The sequence below is a fragment of the Miniopterus natalensis genome, chromosome 2 (genome assembly GCF_054644295.1).
Source record: "Miniopterus natalensis isolate mMinNat1 chromosome 2, mMinNat1.hap1, whole genome shotgun sequence".
NCBI lineage: Eukaryota > Metazoa > Chordata > Mammalia > Chiroptera > Miniopteridae > Miniopterus > Miniopterus natalensis.
The window spans coordinates 93,240,010-93,265,160 of record NC_142082.1 but is presented as its reverse complement, the minus strand read 5'-3'; the positions used below and the strand labels follow the sequence as shown (position 1 = coordinate 93,265,160).

Genomic DNA, 25,151 nt, shown 5'->3' with positions numbered 1-25,151 from the left:
TAATTGAGTTGACTCAGTGTGGTAATAACATTTAGGACCTTTTTACGTGTTGCTAATAAAAAGTTCTTTCTGTCCATGACCATGACCCCAGAGAAGGGTTCATCAGCTTAAGGTTTCCCTTGCTTTAAGAAAACTTTATGTATGGAAATGTGGATTGACTTTCAAAATATAATAGTGTGTGTCTATACTTCTTGGCTTTAAATTTAATTCTTCACAGTACAGGAATTTTGCAACAGAATTTCTTCTCTAGGAATTTAAAATTTTACTTTTCTATATACAACTTTTTCAGGATGTCTGATCTTCCTGAAAAATTGGTGGGAATGACTGCCTGTCACTTTTACCTGCCTTACCCTCTCTGTTGCTCTCCACACATGCAACTTTAGAGCCACAGATGTTACTGGGCTCTGCCTTTACAGGCTTTCAGGCCTGTCACCTGGGCTTTTGGTGGCAGACAAAACCAGGTGCTGTCATGGCTGTCGGTCAGGATGTGTCCTGGCAGTGCCTGGCTGGCCAGCCTTTGCTCATGTGGTATTAATTGCACGTCATAAGTCATCAGGAATGTCGCCTCTGTGCTGCTTCACTCAGGTCCTTGTGCACTGGCTTTCCTTTCATGCTTGTCTCCAGGCTGTTTTTTGTAGGCTTTTGTGAGGTCCAAATGCTTGGGCATAGACAGTAGGCAGGAAAACCCGGGATGGAATAAAGATTGTTCCCCAGTAGTAAAGGAGGTCAAGGAATTTGGCTAAAATCCTTACTTATATTGAGTAAGGATTATATTGAGGTATGGGAAAGGTGGAAAGGAACTAATCTATCAGGAGTCTTTTATAAATACACCTTATGACAGGATCTCCTTTAATTTTTTTAATTGATTTTTTTTAAGAGAGAGAGGAAAGGGGAAGGAGGGAGGAGAGGGAGAGAAACATTGATGTGAGAGAGAAACATCAATAGGTTGCCACCTCCCCACTCCTGTATACGAGCCCTGACTGGGGATCAAACCCTCAACCTAGGTATGTGCCCTGACCTGGAATCGAACCTGCAACCTTTTGATGCATAGGACGATGCTCCAGCCAACTTAGCCACCCAGTCAGGGCAATCTCCATTAATTCTTACAACAAGCATAGGAAGTTAAGTAAATGATGACCACTAGGATGGCAAACATGGGCTCAGTGAGGTCAGATGACTTGCCTGAGATCTCTCACCTGGTAAACAACAGAACATTAGATTTTAAAAAACCCAGCCTTGGCCGGGTGGCTAAGTTGGTTGGAGCGTAATCCCATACACCAACAGGTTTCAGGTTCAAGTCCCAGTCAGGGCACATTCCTAGGTTGTGGGTTTGAGCACCAGTCAGGGCACACATAAGAGGCAACCAATCAATTTTTCTCACATCGATGTTTCTCTTTCTCCCTTTCTCTCTCAAAACCCAAATGTGTCTTGGTTGAGAGCATGAACTCTAGAAGAAGACTGTGTGTGACCTTGGGTATGTTCTTTAACCTCCCTGAGCCTCTGTTTCTTCATCTGTGCAAATGGTTGTAAGCATTTAGAATTCTGCCAGGCACTTGGTAAGCACACAGTGAGCACCCTAAGTGTCAGCTAGTACTATTATTGACCCATGCTTATGAAACTTGGAGTGGAATTTTGAGACTTTGGTTTCCGCTCATCCAGGAACAGCCTCCAGGGAGCATTAGTGGTCCTGTGCTTATTAATATGAGTTCCCTCATATGCCCCCTACCCCCAACCCCTGCTCTTTATTTCATTATTTTTGGCCTCATCTCTGGCTCTGCATTATTTTACTTATTAGCAACTCTTTAGACTTCCTGGAATAATTTGTTCCTTAATTTACCATCTCTCAGGCTCCTCCAATACTGGGTATTAGGGCAGGGCACAATTTGTAGAAGTGTATGATGTTGTCCCTGCTCATGAACCTCTCTGTTTCAGAAGATACAGTATGAACGTACAAAGCAGTTGAATAAAGGGAAGGGAAAGCAGTGTAATACTAAAATGGCACAGATAGGTAACTTCAGTGAGAATTTATTGTGTACCAAGCACTGGTTTAGATGTTTCCATATACTGTCAACCCTGCAGGTTAGGTGAGGCTGCAACATCCCGCATTGCTGATGATGACCCCAGAGGTATGAGCATCTTGTCCAAGGTCACACAGCCTGGAGTGATAGAAGCCTGGTGTTTGAACCCTAGTCTGCTCTGACTGTTGTGGGCCTGTGTAGAATGTGTTCCAGGTCATTGGTAGGATTGTCTAGTTGAGATTAAGGGGTGCTGGTATGATCAAAGCTTAGGGTTGAGAGTCAGCCTGGCTGGATTGGGGGTGAGTTCAGTATTCATGGACTGCTGTGCCAGGTTCTGTCTGGGTGTTGGGAGGTGAGTAAGATGTGCTCCTTGCCCTCTGGAATCTTACTGTAGCTGGGGAGACAGACACACAAATAGATGATTTTAGTGTAGTGTGGTAAGAGCTGTGATGAGGGTAAGTATAGGGTGCTGTGGAAGCAGAGGAGGGAACCAGGAAGTGTCCCTGGAAGGGTAACTTAGCAGTAAGCTTAGTAATTCAAGGACAGAAGGGTTTTCTAATAGGCAGAGAACAGCATGAACAAAGGCATGGCCTTGTGGGCTTTTTTTGCTAGAAGCAGGTTTATTCACCTGGTCTGATGAATGCTATGGCACAGTGTGAAGTTTATAGGCAACAGGGAGTTCATCAGAGGTGTCTGAACACTGAGCAACAGCACAGAGCAGCATTTTATATTGTTTAATTTGGCAGAGGGGGGAGGGATGAGAGTCAAGCAAGACCAGCTATGGGAGGAGACAGCAAACTTTTTACTATAAAGGGTCAGAAAGTACTTTAGGTTTCAATGAGCCATATGGTCTCTGATGCTTCAGCTCTGCTATTGTATGAAAGCCACAGAGAACTGGTAAATGAATGGGAGTGGCCAATAAAGCTTTTATTGCCCCCAAATTTGTTAATCCTCACATGTCACTAGTCTTAATTTTTTTTTTTTTTTTTGCCTTAGCTGTTTAAAAATGTAAAAGCCATCCTTTACTTTCAGGTTGAATTTGGCCACAGCTCATGGTTTGCCTACCCCTGAGAAACTGGTGATATTCAGGTGTGGCATGACCAGAAACTAGAACAAGATATTGGTAATGGAAATAGAGAGGAAGGGGCTTGATGCCAGAGACCTTTGGAGAACACTGTATAAGGAGATGGATGAGCCCCAGGTAACACTGAAGTTTCAAGTTTAATGCCTGCCCAGCCCTGTTTTGGTAAACCTGGTCTTATTTTCCATGTTGATTCTGGAGAAAAACCCAGAGAATGTGACTTGATTTTAGAGAAAAACCCAGAAATAACATGTCTTAGGTGCTCCCAGATTCCGTCAGCCTGATTAATTCTTCAGATTGTCTCCCTGTGAGTTTCACCATGCCAGCTACCTTGCTACCTTGGCCTCCGGGTGCTAGGTAAAGTTCATTTTTTGGATAACTATTTTGATAAAATTTCAAATTTACAGGAAGGCTGTAAGAGCAGTAATTGGAGCTCCTTGGAACTGTTATCTACATTTATTAATTGGATTCTGTTGTTTACATTTTGCCCTGTTTGCTTTATCTTTCTCTCCCCACCCATATATATGCAGTTTTTCTGACCCATTTGAAAGTTGGAGACATTGTGCCCCTTTTACCCCTGTATACTTTAGTGTAGGTTTATCAAGAATAAGTGTATCCTCTTCCACAACCACAGTATGGTGATCAACATAAGGAAACTTAACTAATACAATACTATTATCTAATAGTTGTTTTTGAACCCTAGCACCCCTCAATAGCTGTTACTCTTAAGATTACTAGTCATGTGTAACAAATAATGCTGCTGCTTCCTTTAACAGCATTATAGACATAGGTAGGTACCTGCTCAACTCCAGAACCCACACTCCCAGCAGCAGTGATTCTCGAGCACCCATGCTGGGGCTGCTCAGTGGGGTGTGGCAGGACCAGCAGTTGCCCAAAAAGAGGGGTCTCAGGGCTGAAGGATCACTTGTTATCTAGAGCTTCCCAGCTGCCAGAGGGCAGGCACTGTGTTTTGCTTCACATAGCCCCTGTGGTTCCCTGCTGCCTTCATGAAAAAGTTAATCTCCTAAATGGAATGCCAGCCATAGCACCCAAGATCTCAGTTTTAGTTACAAACATATTCTTTCTTTTAGCTTTCCTCTTCTCCACTGCCTCTCAACCTACGGAAAATGATTGTTCTAGAATGGATTTTTTTTCCAGGTTTGATCTGGAAAATAAAATGAAATTAGATTGGAGTAATTTATTTTGGAAATAAAATTTCTGACTTAGAGCAAAAAGGGATTTTCTTTTTGCTACTTTAAAAGACTGAAACCAGAAATAGGGCAGTGTCTAACGCATATTCTATAATTCCTTATGACTAGCTAGAGCTTGCTTAGCTCCTTGGCAACTATGAGAAAAGGAGCTTGGAAATTCTGCACATGATGAGAAAGGAAGGCTCTCTGTGTAAAGGGAGTGACTCACTGCATTTAGCTAAGTTCTCTGTGATGTAACTGAATGCTTGGTCTTTGCCTTATGCCTTTCTTGATGTGATTGGGACAGTTAACTGTGGTCAATTGTTACTGCCTATGAACCTGTTCTTGTGATCCAGGACATCTGAAGTCCTCAGTGTCCTAGGTCTGTAAGTCCCTGTGCTGGGCATGGGAGGGGATGGGTGGGCCACAAAGGAGGATAAAGATGTCAGGGCCTCTACATTCCGTGATCTCCCAGTCTAGGTGAGAAAACTTTGATTTACTTAATTGTTCTTTGTCACAGTTTTGCCATTTGTAAAGTAGAGAGACGTTGGCTGTCAACTAGTTTAAAGAGATAATATTTGAGTATAAAATTTGCAGGTGTGCTTGGAAACAAATACAAGTACCATATATATACTGATGTTTTCACACCTCTGCCCTTAACACAGATAGCGGTTACTATTCTCCACTAGTGTAGGAGGACTGGTGGGCAGAGGTGTCAGAAGCTGCCCAGACAGTATCTGCTTGTCTTTGTGGACCTTGTGGTTCATGGAATCCACAAGGCAAGGCAGAGAGAGATTCAATAAACATCAACTTAAAAGTATCAGGGACATACAAAGAGAGTTCACAGTATACTTTGGGAGTCAAGATAAATTATAAAAGAGCAGCTAGTAAACACTGGGGAGATACAGAGAATCGGGTACAAACCATACACGAGCAGTCTGCTGCTCAAAATGCAGTAGTTACTCTACCCCTCATGATCCCTCTGCTCAAGCTTCTCTGGCGCCTTACAGTCCCTCCAACACTCCAGGCATGCCCCTGCCACAGGCGTTTGCACAGACTGTTCCCTCTTCCTGAATTATTATTCCCAAGATGGTTATTTCCCTTAGCCCCTGCATTTCTTTTTTTAGATGTTACTTTCTCCATGAAAGTTTCTCATGCCACCCAATTTAAAATTTCAATATGTCCCCTCCCCCCTAATACTCTTAATTCTTTTTATCCTGCTTTATATTTTCCTTTTTTCCAGGGTACTCAGCACCCTCCAGCATGCTTTACTTAAGTTTATGGAGAGGCATAGTAAGTAGCCTGGGCTCTGGATCCATACTGCCTGGGTTTAAGTCTTGGCTTCACCAATGCACTGCTTTTTGTCACCTTGGGTAGATTACTTAACCCCTTTAGCTCAGTTTCATTTGTAAGAAATGATACCTAACTTAGGATTTTTATGAAAATTAAATTAATATATATAAAAACTAGAATAAATGCTATATATGTGTTTGACAACTACTGCTTTTATTGTGTTTTCTCCCACTAAAATGGAAGCTTCGTGAAGTTGCAGAGCTTTATCTGTTTTGTTCTTTAATGTATCGCCAACATTTAGAACAGAACCTGGCACGCATTGAGTAAATGAGTAGGTTGTAGGTGAGTTGGTATGGAAAGGGAAGCAGTGAGGTGTGGGTCAGCTGTGGACAGCAGAGGCCTACCTGGGTTCCCATTCTAGCTCTGTACTTAATGGCTATGTAATCTGGACAGGATATTTTTTAAAATTACAAAACAAAACAGAATAGGTTAGAGTATTTTTAAACAACTTTCATTTAGACAAGATATTTTTATTTCCTAGTATGCATTCATACATAGCTTGTTTCCAATTCCCCTTCTAATACTACCGAATTTTTATTTTATTAATTTTACCTTGTCAAATCGGTGCATTCACTAGCATAAATCCCATAGGATTCAATGGTAATTTCTGATTTTTTTATTCTCGCTTTTCCATTTTTGACTCTTTATTTTGATTATTCTCTCATTTGCCTGTTCTGGACCAGTGTCTTAATCTCCTCACATCTCAGGCTAACGCCTCCCATGTTAGAGTTGTTAGCAGAATTAGATAAAATAATATACAATAAGTACCAAGCATGATATCAGCCCGGCTGGTAGCAGATGGTAAATGTTAATTCTTTTCCTTCCTCAGCACCACTGGAAGAAGTGAATCAGCAAAACAGGTTGTTGGTTGGGAGGGGTAGGGGAAATCCTGGGTTGAGGTGTGGAGAGAGGGACAAAAACAAGATGGTAGGTAGGTGTGACCATCACAGGGCAGCTTGGCTGAAGTGGTTAATAAGAAGGAGCTCTTTATTGTCAAGCTTGATGCTAAGATGAGGGGTTTAGATATTTTTTGTTACTTTATTTTTATGTAACTTCAGAAAAGTGTATGAATAGTACAAGGAACTCTTGTTTACCCTTTACCAGAACCACCAATTGTTTTCATTTTGCCCATTTACTTTTTCATATCTTTTTCCTTCTCTCTGTATAAAGTAGAAACATTGCTCCCGTTGACCCCTAGATATTTGTGTTTATTCCTAGGAACTGGAATATTCTCCTGGATTTTGATAGGGACCTTTAGGTTCTTAAATAAGGAAGTGGCACAATGTAAAAAGTACTTGGGGAAGATGGCAGGGCCTGTGGGCAGGCAGTTTGGAATAATTTTCACTGGAGGGTTATGAGGACATTGGTGACTAGATATGGAAAAAGGGGTAGAGACCCAGGAGAGGTTTAGTGGAGCCGTGGGTGTGTACTGCTTGGGACAGGTCGAGGACTAGGACAAGGGGGAGGGAGGGCTCATATGCTGTGAAAAGCTGCACTGCTTTCTGGGGAGAAGAGCAGTGAGCATAATCTGGAAAAGCAAATTTAGCTTTATTTTATATTCGGGAATATGAAACATTACTCTCCCCTTTTATTCGTATTATAGTCTACGAAAATAAAAATCTGCATTCTTAAACGAACAGCTGGGATATGCGCGTGCTATATAGATGGCATAGAGATGCTGTATGGCCTGAAGGACACTGCAGTTGCTGATAACTGGAGGAAGTACTTTATGCTTTGTCACGAAGATAATAAGTAGAGATGAGCATTCAGGTGGTCTGACAGAGATCTAGGGATCATTAGTGATTAAGTGGGGAGGATGGTGGAAAGCCAAGGACCAATACCAGCTTTAGGAGAGGAGATCTATAGGGAACCAAGGAGGAAGAAGCTTAAAGGGTAGCAATAGCAATGTAAAAAGAAATACAAATAGAATTAAGAAAGAGGACCCAGCCCTGGCCCGTGTTGCTCAGTGGTTAGAGCATCAACACATACACCGAAGGGTCACCGGTTCGATTCCCAGTCAAGCATAGGTATCCAGGTTGCAGGTTTGATCCCCAGCCCTGGTTGGGGCATGTGCGAGAGGCAACCAATCAGTGTGTCTCTCTGATATTGATGTTTCTCTCTCTTTCCCTCCCTCCCTCCTACTCTTTCTAAAAATCAATGGAAAAAAATATCCTCAGGTGAGAATTAACAAAAAAGAAAAAAAGAAAGAAGACACAAACTGAGCCAGAATAAACCCAGTGAATGAGCTCCCAGCCATTCCCAGTATCAGCTCAGTGCCCTCTGGGGCCCAGAGGTACTGGTTGGGCTCTGTTTTTCCAGAGCAGTAGCTAGAACTAAGGAACACCCTGGGAATAATGCCACCCAGGGTGCTAAACCAAATCAGGCTGTTGAAGGATTTAAAATTAACTTCCTAGGGCCTAAGTGTTTTTGTGGAAGAAATACCTTAAGGAGAATTTATTAGCAATGTTGTCTTACATTTGAGCTCATAGTAAGAATTAAAAGCACCCCCCTTCAAAGATAATATGTTATATGGAAGATGGTGGTATTCTTTCAAAATTTCCAGCTACATGAAAATCTTTTTACAGGAAAGTTTTGATTGCCTCTGGAGTAGTAGATTTTTAGGCGTGAAGTTACTACAGGGTTATACATTGTTCCCACAAATGCATCGAGCACCTTTTCAGTACTAAACACTGGGAATAGGGTAGTAGTGAACCATGGTGGCCAGAGACTGCTCAGTCAAGCCTTGTGGTTATATTTTCAGGAATTTTGGAAGTTGGTTGTTAAATGTAGTCATTATTAAAAATTTATAAACTTATAATTAAACAAATTATGTTAAAAACAATGGTAATATATACTCAGATCTTATCACTTCCTCATTATTTCAGCATTGACTGTTCTCTTCCATCTCCTGTAGCCACACGATGGAGATACTCTGTAATAGTGAACAAGGGCACACCTCTCTCCAGCTGTGTCTGTGTTCAGAGATATCAAATTGGTAGTTTGAAATTGCCTAGGGTGGGAGTATTTACACCACGGAAACCAACAAACACTGCAAATCATGGCTTCATTTTTTGTTTTGTTCATTGTCTCAGAAAGTGATGGAGAAAAAGTTAACATTTGCAGTTTAAACTTGAAGTGTTTGTCTATAGCCATTACATTTTGAATAGCACCCCAAAACTAGAGGAAATATTCTTGTATTTGAAAACTTGGGTCCTATTCAGCAAAGAATTTGCTCAGATCACGTTTGATATACATCTTCCTTGTTCCAGTTTTGTTTTACTCCTTAAAGTAAATTAAAATATTAATCAGCATTCACTTATTTATCAATTTAATCTATAGGTTGGCTACAGAGATGAGTGAGACAAAAGTCTATGACAGCATTCTGTGAGAATCAATTGGCTAAAATGGAATTTACAGTAAAGAGTATCATATATTTTATTGCTACATACTTTATTACATATTACTATATATTTATTACTGTATTGTATATTTTATTACTATTGTATGTTACGCATCTTTTATGTCAATAAAATTTATAATAAATGTGTATATATAAAAACATGAACGTGCTTTTGGAGACTGGGTTGTTAAGCATTTACCAGCGCACTGCCAGACTTAAATAAACAGTGCCTTCTGGGAGTTACCAGTTTAGTGGGGGAGATAGATATGGTATATAATGACAGAAATACCTAAGTGTGTGAAGGGCACTGGAGGAAGGACCAATGAGAGTCCAATGAAAGTGTGTGACAAGGTACTTAATCTGGGCTGGAGGGGGAGTCAGGAAGGCCTCAGGGAGATGATACTATTTATATTAAGCACAGGCTACTTGGTGACTGAGGAATGTAGGAGCACCTTGGGCAGAGGGAACAGCTTCTGGTTGAAGTAGGGAGGAGGTGTGCAGGCTTTAACAGAAAAGGAGCAGTTCCTGCAACTGGAGTATGAAGATAAGAGGGAAGGAGGTGGGAGTACTGGAAAGAAAGGTGGGCGTGGGCCAGATTGTGTGGTCATGCTGTAGGGTGCTAGCTGTAGGTCATGTGAAGGTTGTGTTAACAATCTAAGGATTCTGCTTTTAGGCAAGTTGGCCAGTCAGTTACCCCAGACACTTAAAGGCAGTTCTCCATTTGGCTGACTAGATGTGGCTTCAAAAAAGGTGTTAATAAAATTTTTTGTGACATAAATACTTAAATTGGACAGATATAAATTACCAACTTAACTGTGTGCAGGCTTTTGTGCTAACGGTTTCGAGAAGACAGAAATTGTAAATATTGTTTTTGCCCATTAGGAATGTATTACGTGGTAGGGGAGCCAGATATACGTACAGTGAACTATAATATAAGGTGGCTGTGAACAAAATGCTGTGGAGGAAGCAACTAATTCTGATTGTGGGGTGTGGGGAAGGTCATATGGACAGGCATGATGGTAGCTTGCAATAATTTACTTGGGGGACCCCAGAAAAGTATTCCACTTTTGACCAAAGCCCCTACTGTCTTTATTCCTGATTTATCCCCATCACCTACTGCCCTGAAGTCTCTGATTATTTCATGCATGCTAATTCTGCCTCTAACTAGACTGCTAGAGAGGGATCAAATCCTATACTTCCCTCCTGGACCTCATGGTACCTTTTGTGCTTTCAGAACTATGTGTTGGTTTTTGTATCCACCAGAAGAGCATCATAGAATAGGTTTAGAAGAGACAAAGAATATCAGCCTAATATTTAGGAGATGTACTGGGCTGGGAGAAGGTGCTAAAGAGGGTCTCATGCCTCCTCCAGGCTGGGACTGTTGCAGAAGTCCCTGAATGCAGTGGAGCATTCTTCTAATGAAATCTTTGGTAAAAAACAAAACAAAACAACTCAACACTTCTATTCTTTTTATTTTACCAACATTTATTGAGTACCTACTATGTGCCAGGCCCTGTGTTACTTATGAAAATACAATGACACGTAAGACATGGTTACTGCTCTCAGTTTTTAAAACCGCTTTATTGTATAATTCATATACTATACAGTTCACTCATTTAATGTGTACAATTCACTGGGTTTTAGTATATTCAGAGTTGTACAACCATTAGTTGTACAACCAGTAGCATAATTAGTTTTAGAACATTTTTGTCATTCCAAAAAGAAACCTTTTACCCATAGCAGTAACTTTTTACTTCTCTTCAGTTCCTTTCCCTCTAGCCCTAGGCAACCACTAATCTACTTTCTGTCTTTATAGATTTGTTATTCTGGACATTTCATATAAATGGAATCACATAATATGTGATATTTTGTGACAGGCCTCTTTTGTTTAGCATGATGTTCATTTTGTAGCGTGCATGAAAACTTCTTTCTTATGGCCAAGTAATATCTCATTTTACGGATATACTATATTTTCATTCAACAGTTGATAGACATTACACTTTTGGCTATTTTGAATAATGTTGCTATGAACATTCATGTACAGGTTTTTGTGTGAACATATGTTTTCATTTCTCTTGTGTATATACATACCTGGGAGTGAAATTGCTGTGTCACATAACTTTATATTTAACATTTTAAGGAACTGCCAGACTGTTTTCTAAAGTGGTTGCACTATTTTCCATCCCCACCAACAATGTGTGAGGGTTCCAATTTCTCTACCTCCTCAGCAACACTTATTATAGTCTGTCTTTTTTATTATAGCCATCCCTAGTGGATGTGAAGTGATATCTCATTGTGTGTGTGTGTTTTGTACACCCCAGTGACCAGACATTACATAACTTAATACATGATCATTCCAATAAACCCCGCACACATCCAGCACCACACCTAGTTATTAGAATATTATTGACTATATTCCCTGTGCTGTACTTTACATCCCATTACTATTTTGTAACAACCAATTTGTGCTGCTTAATCCCTTCACCTTTTTCACCCACCCCTCCCAACTCCTCTCCCACCTGGCAACCTTCAGAATGTTCTCTGTATCTATGAGTCTGTTTCCGTTCTACGTGTTCATTTTGTTTGTAGATTCAATTGTTGATAGATATGTATTTATTGCCATTTTATTCATATTTTTTATCCTCTTTTCTTCTTAAATAAGACCCTTTAACATATCATGTAATACTGGTTTGGTGGTGAACTTCTTCAGCTTTTTCTTGTCTTGGAAGCTCTTTATCTGTCCTTTGATTCTAAATAATAGCTTGGCAGAGTAAAGTAATCTTGGTTGTAGGTCCTTGCTTTTCATCACTTTGAATATTTCTTGCCACTCCCTTCTGGTCTGCAAAGTTTCTGTTGAGAAATCAGCTGACAGTCTTATGGGTGCTCCCTTGTAGGTAACTAACTGCTTTTCTCTTTCTGCTTTTAAGACTCTCTGTTTGTCTTTAAGCTTTTACATTTTAATTATAATGTGTCTTGGTGTGGGCCTCTTTGGGTTCATCTTGTTTGGGACTCTCTGCACTTCCTGGACTTGTATGTCTATTTACTTCACCAAGTTAGAGAAGTTTTCTTTCATTATTTTTTCAAATAAGTTTTCAGTTTCATGTTCTTCTCTTCTCCTTCTGGAATCCCCATGATGTGAAGGTTGGTATGCTTGAAGTTGACCCAGGAGCTCTTTATACTATCCTCATTTGGGGGGATTTTTTTCTTTTTGCTCTTCTGATTGGGTATTTTTTGCTTCCTTATGTTCCAAATTGCTGATTTGTTCTCAACTTCATCTACTCTTCTGTTGATTCCCTATAAATTATTTTTTCAGTTAGTGTAGTCTTCATTTCTAACTGGTTCTTTTTTATGCTGTTGAGGTCCTCACTAAGGTCCTTCAGCATCCTTATAACCAATGTTTCGAACTCTGCATCTAGTAGATTGCTTATCTCCACTTTGTTTAGTTCTTTCTCTGGAGTTTTGTTCTGTTGTTTCATTTTGGACATGTTTCTTTGTCTCCTCATTTTGGCCACTTCCCTGTGTTTGTTTCTGTGTATTAGGTAGAGCTGCTATGTCTCCCAGGTGTGGTAGTGTGGCCTAATGTAGTAGGCATCTTGTAGGGTCCAGTGGCACAGCCTCCCCAATCACTCCATTTGAGTGCTCAAGGTGCACCCCCTATGTGGGCTGTCCACTCTCCTGTTGTAGTTGAGTCTTGATTGCTGTTAGCACATCAGTGGGAGGGATTGACCCAGACTGATCAGCTGCAAGGACCTCCACTGTCCACCGACCTCCAACCACCTTGGAGCATCAGGTGTGCAGAGACCCATGCACAAAGCAGGACTTACTTCAGCAGAGCCCTGGTACCTGCTGAATCTGCCCTTGAGAGTGTTGCTTATGGAGGTGGTTGGGTGGTGGTGCTTCAGTGTGGTCTGAAGTTGTCCACTGGGTGCACTGGCTCTGGGGTCTCCTGGGAGGTACAGGCCAAGGTCAGCCACCTTCTGTGTCCTGCCTGGGACCACCTAGCATAAGCTACAAGGTGATCTGCAGATTGTTGCTTCTTGTGCTGGGCTTGGAGGTGCCCAGGCAAGACGAAGCTGTGAACCAGAGTTGGCTACTGCTAGTACCAGGCCTGGGGCCACTTAGTGAGAGGTATGGGGCATGCTGAGGCAAGATGCTGCTTGATAGATTTTAGGAAAATCTGAAGGATGAGCCAAGACAGGCCAAGACATTCCTATGGTAAAGCCACTGGAAACAGCTTGGGTGGGCCCGAAAATTGAGTGGGGTGGGGTCTTAGAGAATCACCAAGTGAGTCTGCTGGCTCTGTGGGGGGAGGACTTATCAAAGGAACAATGGCTTCTGCCAGCATTTCTGTCTGGGAGAAAGTCACCCCTCCAGCCTTTGCCCTAATGCCAAACAATTCAGTTCTTCCCCGTAGGCCTCTGGTACCTTCCAAGCTGCTGTCCCCATGCTGGAGCTCAGGGAGTGAATCCGGCCAAGTCCATGCATGGGCCCTTTAAGAGGAACTATCTGGGACTCCAGCAGCCTCAGCCTCCCTCAGCCTCAAATCCTGCTGGTTTTTACAGCCAGAGGTTAAGGGGACTTCTCTTCCTGGGACTGGAACCCTGGGCTGGAGGGTCTGGTGTGGGACTGAGACCTCTCGCTCCTCAGGGGGTCCTCCACAGCCAAAATATCCCTCCTGATTTTTATCCACCACACGTGGGTATGGGACCAGCCCGTTCTGTGCATCTGCCCTTCCTACCAGTCTCGATGTGGGTTCTTCTTTAATTTCACAGTTGTAGGACTTCCATTCAGCCAGATTTCAGGTGATTCTGAATGACGGTTGTTCTTGTAGTTTAGTTGTAATTTTGATGTGGTTGTGGGAGGAGGCAGGAACTGCATTTACCTATGCTGCCATCTTGGCTAGAAGTCCTCATTGTAGTTTCTATTTACATTTTCCTAATAGTTAATGATGTTGACTAGCTTTTTGTGTGTTTATTGGCCATTTGTATGTCTTCTTTGGAGAAATATATAATCAAATCTCTAGCTCACTTAAACATTTGGGTTACTTTTTTTTATTGAATTGTAACAGTTCTTTGCATATTCTGGATATAAGTTCCTTATCAGATATACAATTTGCAAATATTTTACCCCATTCTGTGGGTTGTCTTTTCACTTTCTTGATGGTGTTCTTTATGCTATGAAGCATAAAATCTTTTAATTTTGATGATTCAAATTTGCCCTCAGTTCTTGATAAGCCCAGATTTAAACTTTCAAGTGTTTCTGTTATATTTTAAAATTCTCTAGAGTTGAATAGTATATAACCAGTCTCATAACTTTTAATACTCAGAACCTCTTATGTTGGTGACTTTGTTTTAGCTTTTAAACTTAAAGTCCTGTGAAATCAGAGACTAAAGCATATTAGGTTCTTTATAGCATTTACTCACCATGTTGCTGGTGAAAACAACCATAAGCTGATGACTGCTGAACACATTGATTGGGGGCCAGACTTCTGAGAATAGTTGGAAACAAATGTATTGAGATTATATTTCAGCACAAGCCAGGAAAATGGAGCATTGTCATTTCCCATTGTAATGTCAACTCCCTTGTGTTATCTAATGATATTTTTCAGCTTTATTCACTCTAGTATAAGGCATGGAATTTAATAACAAAAAGTACATCTGGGTTATGAAGATAAATTACCAGAATGAAAAACTTAAACTATCTCTTATACTGATCCCTACAAAATATTTTAGCAGTCCACCCTCTCCCACTATTGTTTAGACAAGATTAAAAAGAAGACTTTTTTAAAATTAAGTTTATTGGTGTGACATTGGTTAATAGGATCATATAGGTTTCAGGTGTATATTTCTATGCTCTAAGATCTGTATATTGCCCTGTGTGCCCACCACCCAAAGTCATATCTTCTTCTGTCGCCATATATTAGGCTCCCTTCACACACACCCCAAGGACATTTTACTTAGTGATAAAGTTCTGTTTTAAGCCACCTGTGACACCTCTATAACAGTAAGTACTGTTCCCGGTCAACAAGGGAGGGAGCAAGCTCAGGAGGTGTGATCTTGAACAGGAAACAATGTGTCCAAGATCACATTACCACTGGTAGGTGGTAATGCTGGGTTCTCTTTTGGGGGACATACTTGTGATTACTTGCAAATGTGTTATTTCAGAACCTCATTTGTTCTGTATCCCTTTTAACTCTTTATCAGGTATTGTCATTTCTAAGCTGGGGTAAATAAGTGTGTTGGGGTTTCTTCTTTGCATGTAATCTGAACAAGTGGATATAAATCATGTAGCTGGGGGATAGGGTGGAGCATAGAAACAAATGTGAGAAAGAGAGGAATCTTGCTAAGGAACAACGGAGATGAGAAGTTCTTTCCAAATGCAAGGATATTGTGGGAATTCATTAAATAGGAAGTGAATCAAGTAGGGTATAGTACAGTTAAAAAATTCCCAGGCTTGGTCATTAAGTGTTACTCATTGGGCATCAAAATGCTTGGATGACTTTTTAACAGGTGTAATTTTGAGATAAAGCATGGTTCCATATTCCCATTTTAGATGGAGTTGCTTGGGGTCAAGTGTATGCTAGTGGGTATTGAGGGCAACTTGGATTGTTCTGGCCTTTCTCTTCTGTAGAACTCAGAATCATTCCATATGGATTTATGATCACAAGATGACCTGAAACTAACAGTTCTTCCAGAGAAGTCAGTCACTCTTGGAATGTTTTTAGAACCTGTGATGTTTTGGTTTCTTTGCCTGTATTATTCTTGGTAAGGACAGATATTCATACTTTGAAGATGGATCTGATGTGGTTAGATGTGAGGGCTTTAAAGTCATACTGCCTGGGTTCAGTTCTATCTTCTGCCACTTAAAACTATGTGACCTTGATATATTATTAAATTTCTGGTTTTTCATCTATAAAAATGTAGATAATACCTATCTAATATCCTTATTATGAGGATTAAATGATCTTGTGTGAAGTTCAAAGAACAACATACAAAATAGTGGTCATCACATAGTAAGTACATATTAAATGTTAGCTATATTGTTGTTGTTGCTTTGAAACAACCAAAACATTCATTTCCACCCAGCTCTTATAAATGAAGTAGGTGATCAAATTGGGTAGCAGTATTTTTGGTAAAACATAAAGTGTGAAAAGAAATAACAACAATACTATTAATTCCCACTTATTATCTCTTGTGTGTTAGGCCCTTTAGTATAGGCTCTTACATATTGCCTCATTTAATTCTCGTAATGGTCATGCAAGGTGGTTTTATGAGCACCATTGAGGGCCATGCTTAGGGTCTGGCAGCTGCTCAGTAAAGCTAGTCTTAGTCATAGATCTCTCAGGAGCCGGGCTTTCTCTTGACTGCTTTGCTCTTTTTCTTGTCTATATTCATCTTGGGAGCCAAAGTAACAAGAAAGTCATTTTTGCCCTGGCCAGGTGGCTCAGTTGGTTGGAGCATCGTTCAGGTTCAATTCCTGGTCAGAGCACAAACCCAGGTTGCAGGTTTGATCCTTCGCCTATGAGAGGCAACCGATCTATGTTTCTCGCTTTCTCTCTCCCCCTTCCTCTCTCTCTAGAAATCAATAAAAACATATCCTTGGGTGAGGATTAAAAAAAAAAAAAGTCATTCTTTTCCCTGAGCCTGTTGTTTCAGCTACTCACATAAAGCCAAGGCCCAACGATGGCTAGGATTTCCAGGACATCAACCCTTTTGGGGTGTGTGAGTCTTTTCAGTTGCAATGATTGAACAGTAATGAGGAAGACTTCAGGGGACCTGTCTTTTAAAAAGGCCATGATTACCTGTTTCTAAGCCAGGCCCTATTGGCTCTCTTCCCACCCACAGGCAGATAGATACCCACAGCCTTAACAGTCACCCCAGGCTGGGGGATGAGGGTGCAGGGCCTCATGTCCCCTCTTCATTATCACAATACAGGCTGCCTTAGGGCAGGTCAGGGTCTGGATGACTCTGCCTGTATCCTAGCCTCTCTTGGGAAGGAACATGTGCTCAGTTACATATTCTCTAGAAACAAATCAGATAATATGATTTGCAGAAATCTTTCACTCTGTGGGTTGTCTTTTCACTTTTTATGGTGCCTTTTGAAGTCCAACATTCCCTTGCCACCATTCCCAGCTGCTCCCCTTGCCTTGTCCTGTCTCCCATCCGATGAGGCTTGGCAAGTGTTATGGTACCACAAAATAACAGAGAATAGGGAGGTAGCAGCCCTTACCCCCACATGCGTATAGTTCTCTTTTCCCTCTTAAGGTAATTCAACCCACAGAAGAGTTAAGATTGAAGACCTGCTGTTCAGTAGGCATAGAGACTCAGGATAAAGCTCTGTCTAAAAGACTTGAGGACTGTAGAGAATGACTGAAGGCCCAGTGCAGCCTGATGTGGGGAGCCCAGGTGGGCTCTGAACAGAGCACAGGCGTGGACTGCCTGGTGCTACAGAGCAGCAGGTATGTACTGGCGGCGTAAGTGCTAAGCATGGTAGGTTGCTTTCAGTCTGGCAGTGCCAAAAACTGTATGCGCTGACGGGTCAGGTTACAGTTACTGTGGGAACTGTGACCTTTGAATTTCCTGACTTATGCATGGAATTTCAGTTGCATAATACTACAACTTGAATTTTTGCCCCTTCTTGCCCTTCTTGGGATTTAATTTTTTATCTCTGTGAATTAGATCCATATCTCTCTGCCTGCCCTTCTCAGGGCAGACAGTCTCACTTTCCTTATCCAGCTCCCCCAGAGTGTCAGGCAGGAGACCAGCTGGGGACCCTGGCCTGTAGGCATCTTCCTTTTATCTCCGTGCCAGGACCCTAGGCTGGGTGAGCCCACCTGGAGCTGCCTTTGGGATGGACAGCAGTATTTTTCAGGATGCGCCCACCTGCCCTTTCTATGTCTACATGTCTGTGTACACTGCTCTGTGTATATGCAGCATCCTCTACAGGCAGCTTAGCCAAATTCTCCCAGACTTCAGTTTCCATTTGGAGTTCCCTACACTCTGGGAAACCTGTTTCACCACTGTAGCCTAAAATTATCCCCCTTTCAGTGAACTCTATATAACCCAAACATTTCATTTGGCATTTAATCAGATATTACCTCAGGATATTTTTCTTGTCTCAAGAACAGTCATTTGGGGTTGAGGGGTGGTCTGGTTTCTTTTTTCTACAAACCAGATTATAAGATTCTTGAGGGCCAAGATTTGAAATCATTGCATTGCTTGTTAAATGGTCACTTGATTTGCTGAAATAAACATGTATTTTCTTAGTGTCTATTATGAGGAAGGCATTGGGCTAGGAGCTGTGAAAGATATAGGAAAAACAAAGCCCTTAAATCAAATTCCTTAAGATGTCTAGCCTGGCTTCGTATGGCTTGGGCTTGCCTGCCCTGCCAGATTATTTTTCATTTTCCAGTGAACCCTAAACCCACTGGCCTTGATCCCTGGAAGGCCCAAGTCTATTCTCGAACCTGATACTCTGTGCACGTGTGATTCCTTCTGCCCTTAGAGAAAGCTCCTACCTTCACTTAATGCTATTCTTCCAGCCTCAGTCAAGACATCACTGCATTACCAAGGCCTTTCCTGATCACATCAGCCAAGGATGCCCCTTATATTCTGCTATTCTTTTCCCCCCATAGAGCTGTTCACAATCCAGAAGTATGGACTGAGCCCTGGCCTGTGTGACTTAATGGTTAGACCATCGGCACACACACCGAAGGGTCACAGGTTCTATTTCCAATCAAGGGCACATACCTGGGTTGCAGGTTCGACCCTGGGCCCCAGTCAGGGCAAGTGCAGAAGCAGCCAATTGATGTGTCTTTCTCATATCCATGTTTCTTTCCCTTTCCCTCCCTTCCTCACTCTTCCCCTTCATCCCTTCCTTCCACTCTCTCTAAAAAAAAATCAATGGAAAAAATATCCTCAAGTGCGGATTAGCAAAACAAACAAACAAAAAGAAGTATGGACTGCTTTTTCTATTTGTAGTATTGACATTTTTATGCTAATGGTTATGACTACCATCTATATTTCCATTTCTGGGACATAGGAGACAGCATTTTGCTCACATTCTGTACTCAGACGCAACATGATGCCTGGTCGTTAGTAGACTCACAGTAAATGCTAAGTGATTGAGTGTTCTTGTAGAAACATATGTACTTTTTTTTTTTAAGGAACAAGAAAGAAACATAAAACGACTAGCGATTTATCCTGTAGTTCTACTGCTTTGGTTGTTTGCAGTAGACAGGCCTTATGGAATCACTAGTGTCCCTCTCTTAAGATGAAAATTGGAACTTCTTTGATCTAGGCAACATACATGAGCTTTTGTTTTCCTTCTTTCTCCCATGTTCCTTCCCTCTTTATTCCTTTTTTGGCTTGTCTTAGAAATAATTTAAGGCAACTCGGACTCTTGATCTGTGCTGTACAGTGAGGAGGATAAGGCAGAAGTATTCTCTTCTGTGAAATTCTAGACACTTATTTTGGAACCTTTGTAATACTCATTTTTCCTGAAACTCTAAGAATCATATTTTTGAGGCAGCCTATGCTACCAAGAATAGCTAGGAGAAGCGGAGCTCTTAGTTTCATCTCTTTGCTGATTTCGCAGAGGAAATTGGTATGGGTATGTGTGCTTTTCCTAATCTTTGATATCTCACCTTTCCCATGTACTAGATATTGTCTATGACTTACCTGTGAGATCTTTAAATAAAGAATCTGAAGTAATGTCTCCAAAGCACTTCAAGCTCATCAGGAAAAAAGAGGTACTCTCTAAACTCAGATTATAATTATTAATCATACTTTCCTTTCCACTTCTCTGCCCTGGGTTTGCCTTCAGCTCTGCTCTGGCTGCCAGGATTAACACACGGAAAGTAACCGGACCATCCCTCCCAGCCCTCTCCTGGCACAGTGGCACAGACTGGAGGTAAACACAACTCTCTAAGCCAGTGATTTTCTAACACCCTAATCCAGCAATTTTCAACTTTTTTCATCTCATGGCACACAAACCAATTACTAAAATTTTGTGGCACACCAAAAAATATATTTATTATTGATCTGACAAAAAAATAGATATAATTTTGATTCAGTCACACAGGACGGCTATTGTGTAGGCTCTTGTCATTTTTTTCATTTGACAATCAAAGGGAAAAGAGGTCCATGCCCCTGACTAAATAGGTATTGCATGATTTACAAATTCTAGCAACACACCAGTTAAAAATTGCTGCTCTCGCCCAGCCGGGCGTGGCTCAGCGGTTGAGTGTCGACCTAGGATCCAGGCCATCAGGGTTCGATTCCTGGTCAGGGCACATGCCTGGGTTGTGGGCTGCAGCCAATGACTCTCATCATTGATGTTTCTATATCTCTCTCTCCATCTCCTTTCCTCTCTCTGAAATCAATAAAGATATATTAAAAAAAAAAAAATTTGCTGCTCTCAGCCACTGTCTTTAGTGTGAGGGTGGCAGCACTGTCTTTGAGCAAGCACTTTGACAGTTTCACTCCTGGATATCTCTGGCTTCTGCTGCCTTCAGTCCTGCATGGCATTTTTAGCTGCCTTTGACATCTACTTTTCTTAGCTTGGCCAGAAGGGGGGATGGTTCTCCTTCATTAGACCCCGCTAGTGTTTTTGAATACAAGTTCAGAGTGGATGCCAAGTTCCAAATATGTCTCTTAGTCCACACCTGAGTTAACAGTTAACCAGCCGTGGAGTCCATAGGTTTAGGGTCTCCATTTTCTACCCTGGCTTCCACTGGTCGAAGCTCCCTTTGGCAGTCAGGTAAAGAAGTCTCTGCAGTCAGAGCTGTGTCCATTTTACCAGAGCAGATTGTCTTTAAGCTTTAGTTTTCACTTCTTAAAAAGTGTCATATTTCAACAGTAATATTGTATGTACATTTAAAAAAAAACACAAATTCAGAAGCAGAATTTGAAAATGATACCCTGTTTCTTTCTTTGTTCCCTTCCTTCCAAGAAAACCTATTCCCTAATGCCTGTAATATTCCTGGCACACAGTAGGTGCTTTAATAGTCCTTAAATTGGAGGTGTTGGGAAGAAGTATCAAGTTTAACTAAGCCAGTGATTTTCAACCTTTTTCATCTCATGGCTTACATAAACTAATTACTAAAATTCTGTGGCACACCAAAAGTACATTTTTTGCCAGTCTGACCCAAAAAAAGGTATAATTTTGATTCATTCGCACCAGACGGCTATTGTTTTGGCTGTTGTCATTTTTTATTTTAATTTTTTAATTGATTTTTTTTTCAGAGAGAGAGAGAGAGGAACACTGATGTGAGAAAGAAACATCAATTGGTTGCCTCCTGTACCCACCCTGACCAGGGATCCAACCCGCCACCTTGGTATGTGCCCTGACCTGCCACCTTTTGGTATATGAGAGGGTGCTCCAAACAACTGAGCCACACAGGCCAGGGCTGTTGTCATTTTTTTTTTTTTTTCATATGACAGTCTAAGGAAAAAGAGGTCAGTGCCCCTGACTAAATAGTCAGGTATTAAATGTTTTAAAAATTCTGCGGCACACTGGTTGAAAATCACAAAAATGTAGAAAAATGTTTTATTTATTGTACCTTCCTAGTTCCTATTTATCTTGTCCTCTATTTTAGCACCCCACCCCACTTTGAGGCAATATTTCCTAAACTATAGACTGTTAAAAAAGTGTTCTGTAGAAAATTAAAACATGTTCTTAATAAAATGATTGAATTTTACTTCTTTTTTTAGTAAGGGGGAGGGTTATAAAGCTTTTTAAAACTGATTATATTCTGCAACTGTTAATTCATCCATGAGACTTTTTGATTTGTGATTAATAAAATACAGATTTATCCAAAATGTTGTTGAATTTATAGTTTGGATTACTAGGTATTTTTTATTTGTCATCCCATGCCAATCTAAGTACACCTACTACATCTTGAGCTCCTTTTGTATTTTTGTAAATTTTAATTTAAAACTGTTTTGTGGTCAAATCTGTTTAAGAAATGCTGGACTAACATGGAGCCAGTCTTACCTTTAAGGCTACAGTAAGTCCTCATTTAATGATATTCAGTAGATTCTCGGAAACTGAAACTTTAATTGAAACGAGACATCTAACGAAACCAATTTCACCATCAGCTAATTGATATCAGTAAAGTTAATTTCCTACAGCAAAAACATTACCACTGGTCACAAAAACATTACCAAACTTCTAAATAAAGGCCCAAAACATTTGTAATATTAAACAATGAAATAAATGTGAGTTCTTAGATACATACATCTAAGAACTATTAATAAAAACAAGTAAGAATTATTTTTCAACCCACTTATTCCAGTTCAGAGTTGCAGGTGTGCCCCTGGCAGCTCAGAACACAAAGCGGGACCCACACTGAATAGGACACCCTTCCATCACAGAGTGCACTCACACACACACCTATACTCGCTCAGACTAGGACAATGTAGACTCTCTAATTAACCTAACATGCACATCTTTGGAATATGGAAGGACACCCACACAGACATGGGGAGAATAGGCAAACTCCACGCAGACAGTGGCCCCATCTATGAATCGATTTTTTTTCTTATTAACATTAGAATGAAATGCTGTTGAACAAAACAACTTTATTAGAGGGCCTGCTGTATCTTGTGGAGTGTGAATAGTCATGGTGATCACCGAGTTAGTAATCTGCTGTGTTAGACACTGTCCAAAATACTTCAAAATAGTTACTTACTTTGAGCCTCCCCTCAAAACCATTATATTCCTCTGAGTTTAATGGTGTTAGATTTCTATTTTATGGTGGGGGACATGTAGGCTTGGGGAGCCATGACTAACCCAGGGTCTAGTAAGTTTTGGATCCCAGGTTCAAGTCCAATCCTTGGAGCTCTGGAGCCTGTGCTATTTCCATAGTAGCTCCTGGCATCTGTACTACTCATCTTTTAGGAAGCTGTGTCCTTTCATTTATTGGAGGTCTAAACTTTGTGCCAAAGTTACTCACCCTTCACTTTTACCCCAATGTTCCTACAAAGGTAGGCTTTGGTACTTTGGTTTGCTACTGTATTTCTCCTTTGCTCATGCTGATTCTCCTGTGTTCCTTCCTTTCCAATTCTCTGTGCCCATTTCATCTTATCCATCTTTCAGGATCTTCTCAGATCCACCTTTACTTCTGTGAAACTTGTCTGGATCTATTTACCTATTTTTACAAGCATTGTTTTTCCTTATAATAGTTTATAAATGTTCATTGAGTTGAATCTGTTGAAAGTTTGTCACTTAATCTTCTCTTCCTTGCTTCTGAACTCCTGCTGTCAATAGGAGTCTATGCCAGTGATCCCTGTGAGTGTGTGTGTGTGTGTATATATATGTTGCCCAGTGGCTAGGCTTGTGAATCCTGAGTCATCAAATACCATATCTTGAGTTAATGACATCTAAAGCATATATGTTCTACTTCTTTTGCAGAGTATGTGGAAATTCACTGGAAAATGTTGTTGAATTCATAACTATTTTATTGATAGGATTTTTTTTCAAACAACAGGTTGTAAGGAATAGCCTATATCATATATGATAAAAAATATAGTTGATGGTAAAAAGGAGTTATGTCCCATCCCCCCCACCCCAAATACCTGGGAACTGCTGGCAATACCATTCATTTGGCATTTATGTACTTGTTGTATTTATAGTTATTTTATGTGTTGTCTTAACTACTTAGCTAGATTGTTAGCCCCATGAGTGTAGGACATCTTACATTGCCCTGTATGTCCCTCGGTGTGCTTACACACAGTTGGTACTCAGGAGATAATTGAAGATTTGACTTAGTTCTGAAATCCTGTTTTCCCTGTTCCACTCTAATATTTTACTTTCTTCTGCTCTCTCATTCTTTTCTTTCTTTGTGTAGTTTTTACAAATCCCTGACCTCCAATAATTTCTCACCAATGAATTGCAACTACTTGTAACTACTTGTTGAGCTCCAGCTGTACTTTCAGCAAGTACTAGGCTAGGCTGTGGGCAATATGTTATTATTTAAATAATTATTTATTGAGCATTTTTTTCCCAGGCATTGTGGAAAATGCTTTCGAACTTGATTCTCTCATTTACTTCTTAGAAATACCCTATGAAACAGGTGCTGTTTTTACATCCGTTTTATAGATGAGTTACCTGGGGTGTGTGTGTGTTGTGGTCAGAATTCAGCCTCAGTCTGACTCACAAGCCTGTGCTCAGAAGCCTTCTGGTGGATCCCACATAGTTTGTTCCCTTAAGAAATTTTCCATTGGGGAAACAGAAACAATGGCACATAATACTGCTTGGATATGAATAAGTATTAAATTGTTTGGTATTGCAAAGAAGCTCAGAGGAAGAGAAACTCAGGAAGGACTAGAGAAGTTGAGGGGGGTTTGTGAAGGACGTAGTCTTCTGCTGGCCTCTGAAGTATGACTAGGTAGAAGAGGAAAAGAGAGTTCAGGTGTGGGGAACGGTATGAAAGGGGCCTGAGTGAGAAGGTTGTGCTTGTGGGCAGTGTGGGTGGGGTGTGAGTGGGGTGGCCAGAGCCAGAGTGGGGAGGGCAGAGTATCTCAGGGAAAGTGGAAGATGAGATTGGGAGCCAGAGCCAGAAGGATTTAAAATCACACAGGAGACATGAAGAGGAGATAATAAGCAAATCTGGTTTTGAGCAGGATATAACAGGATAAGTTTTCTGTTTTAAGAGCCTCGAGGTTGGCAGCAGATGACAGATTGATGGCTGCCATCAAACTCTCCTGTAGAGTTCTTCTTAATTGGTCTCTTCCTGTGTGCCCTCAGGATCTATTATCACCTCTTCTGGTCCTAGGAACAGCCATTTGTACAGCTGTCCATGTTGGTGGATCAAACCACTCTGGAGTGTGTTGAAGTGAAAAAGTACAGAATGGAGGTCAGAGACCAGGATTTGACCCCTGGCCCTGTAGCTTACTAACTGGACAGATGATCTAACCTTTCTTCATATTTTTCCTCCCACCTGTAATTTTGCAGATAATAGCAACAACTCATAGCGTAGTTTTAGGATTAAGGTGCTAGCAGATATACAGAGGCTGTTTAATCTAGTAGTTCCAGACTCCCTGTGATCGAGTTTCAGCTATGTGACTTTGGACAAGTTAACCTCTCTGAGACTCCTTTTTCTTATC

The 25,151-nt window shown here is 40.9% G+C and overlaps 1 protein-coding gene across 6 annotated transcripts in view; it reads left to right on the top strand.

Annotated features, from left to right (window-relative positions):
• Positions 1-25,151, top strand: part of MICAL3 (microtubule associated monooxygenase, calponin and LIM domain containing 3) — a 233,196-nt gene that overhangs the window by 8,076 nt on the left and 199,969 nt on the right. Inside the window, exon 2 of one of the 6 annotated variants that reach the window (XM_087814399.1) lies at positions 19,867-19,953. The exons of the other annotated variants lie outside the window; for them this stretch is intronic. The gene's annotated coding sequence lies outside the window, so the exon portion shown is untranslated. The remainder of the gene's footprint in view (positions 1-19,866; positions 19,954-25,151) is intronic. 6 annotated transcript variants of the gene reach the window in all.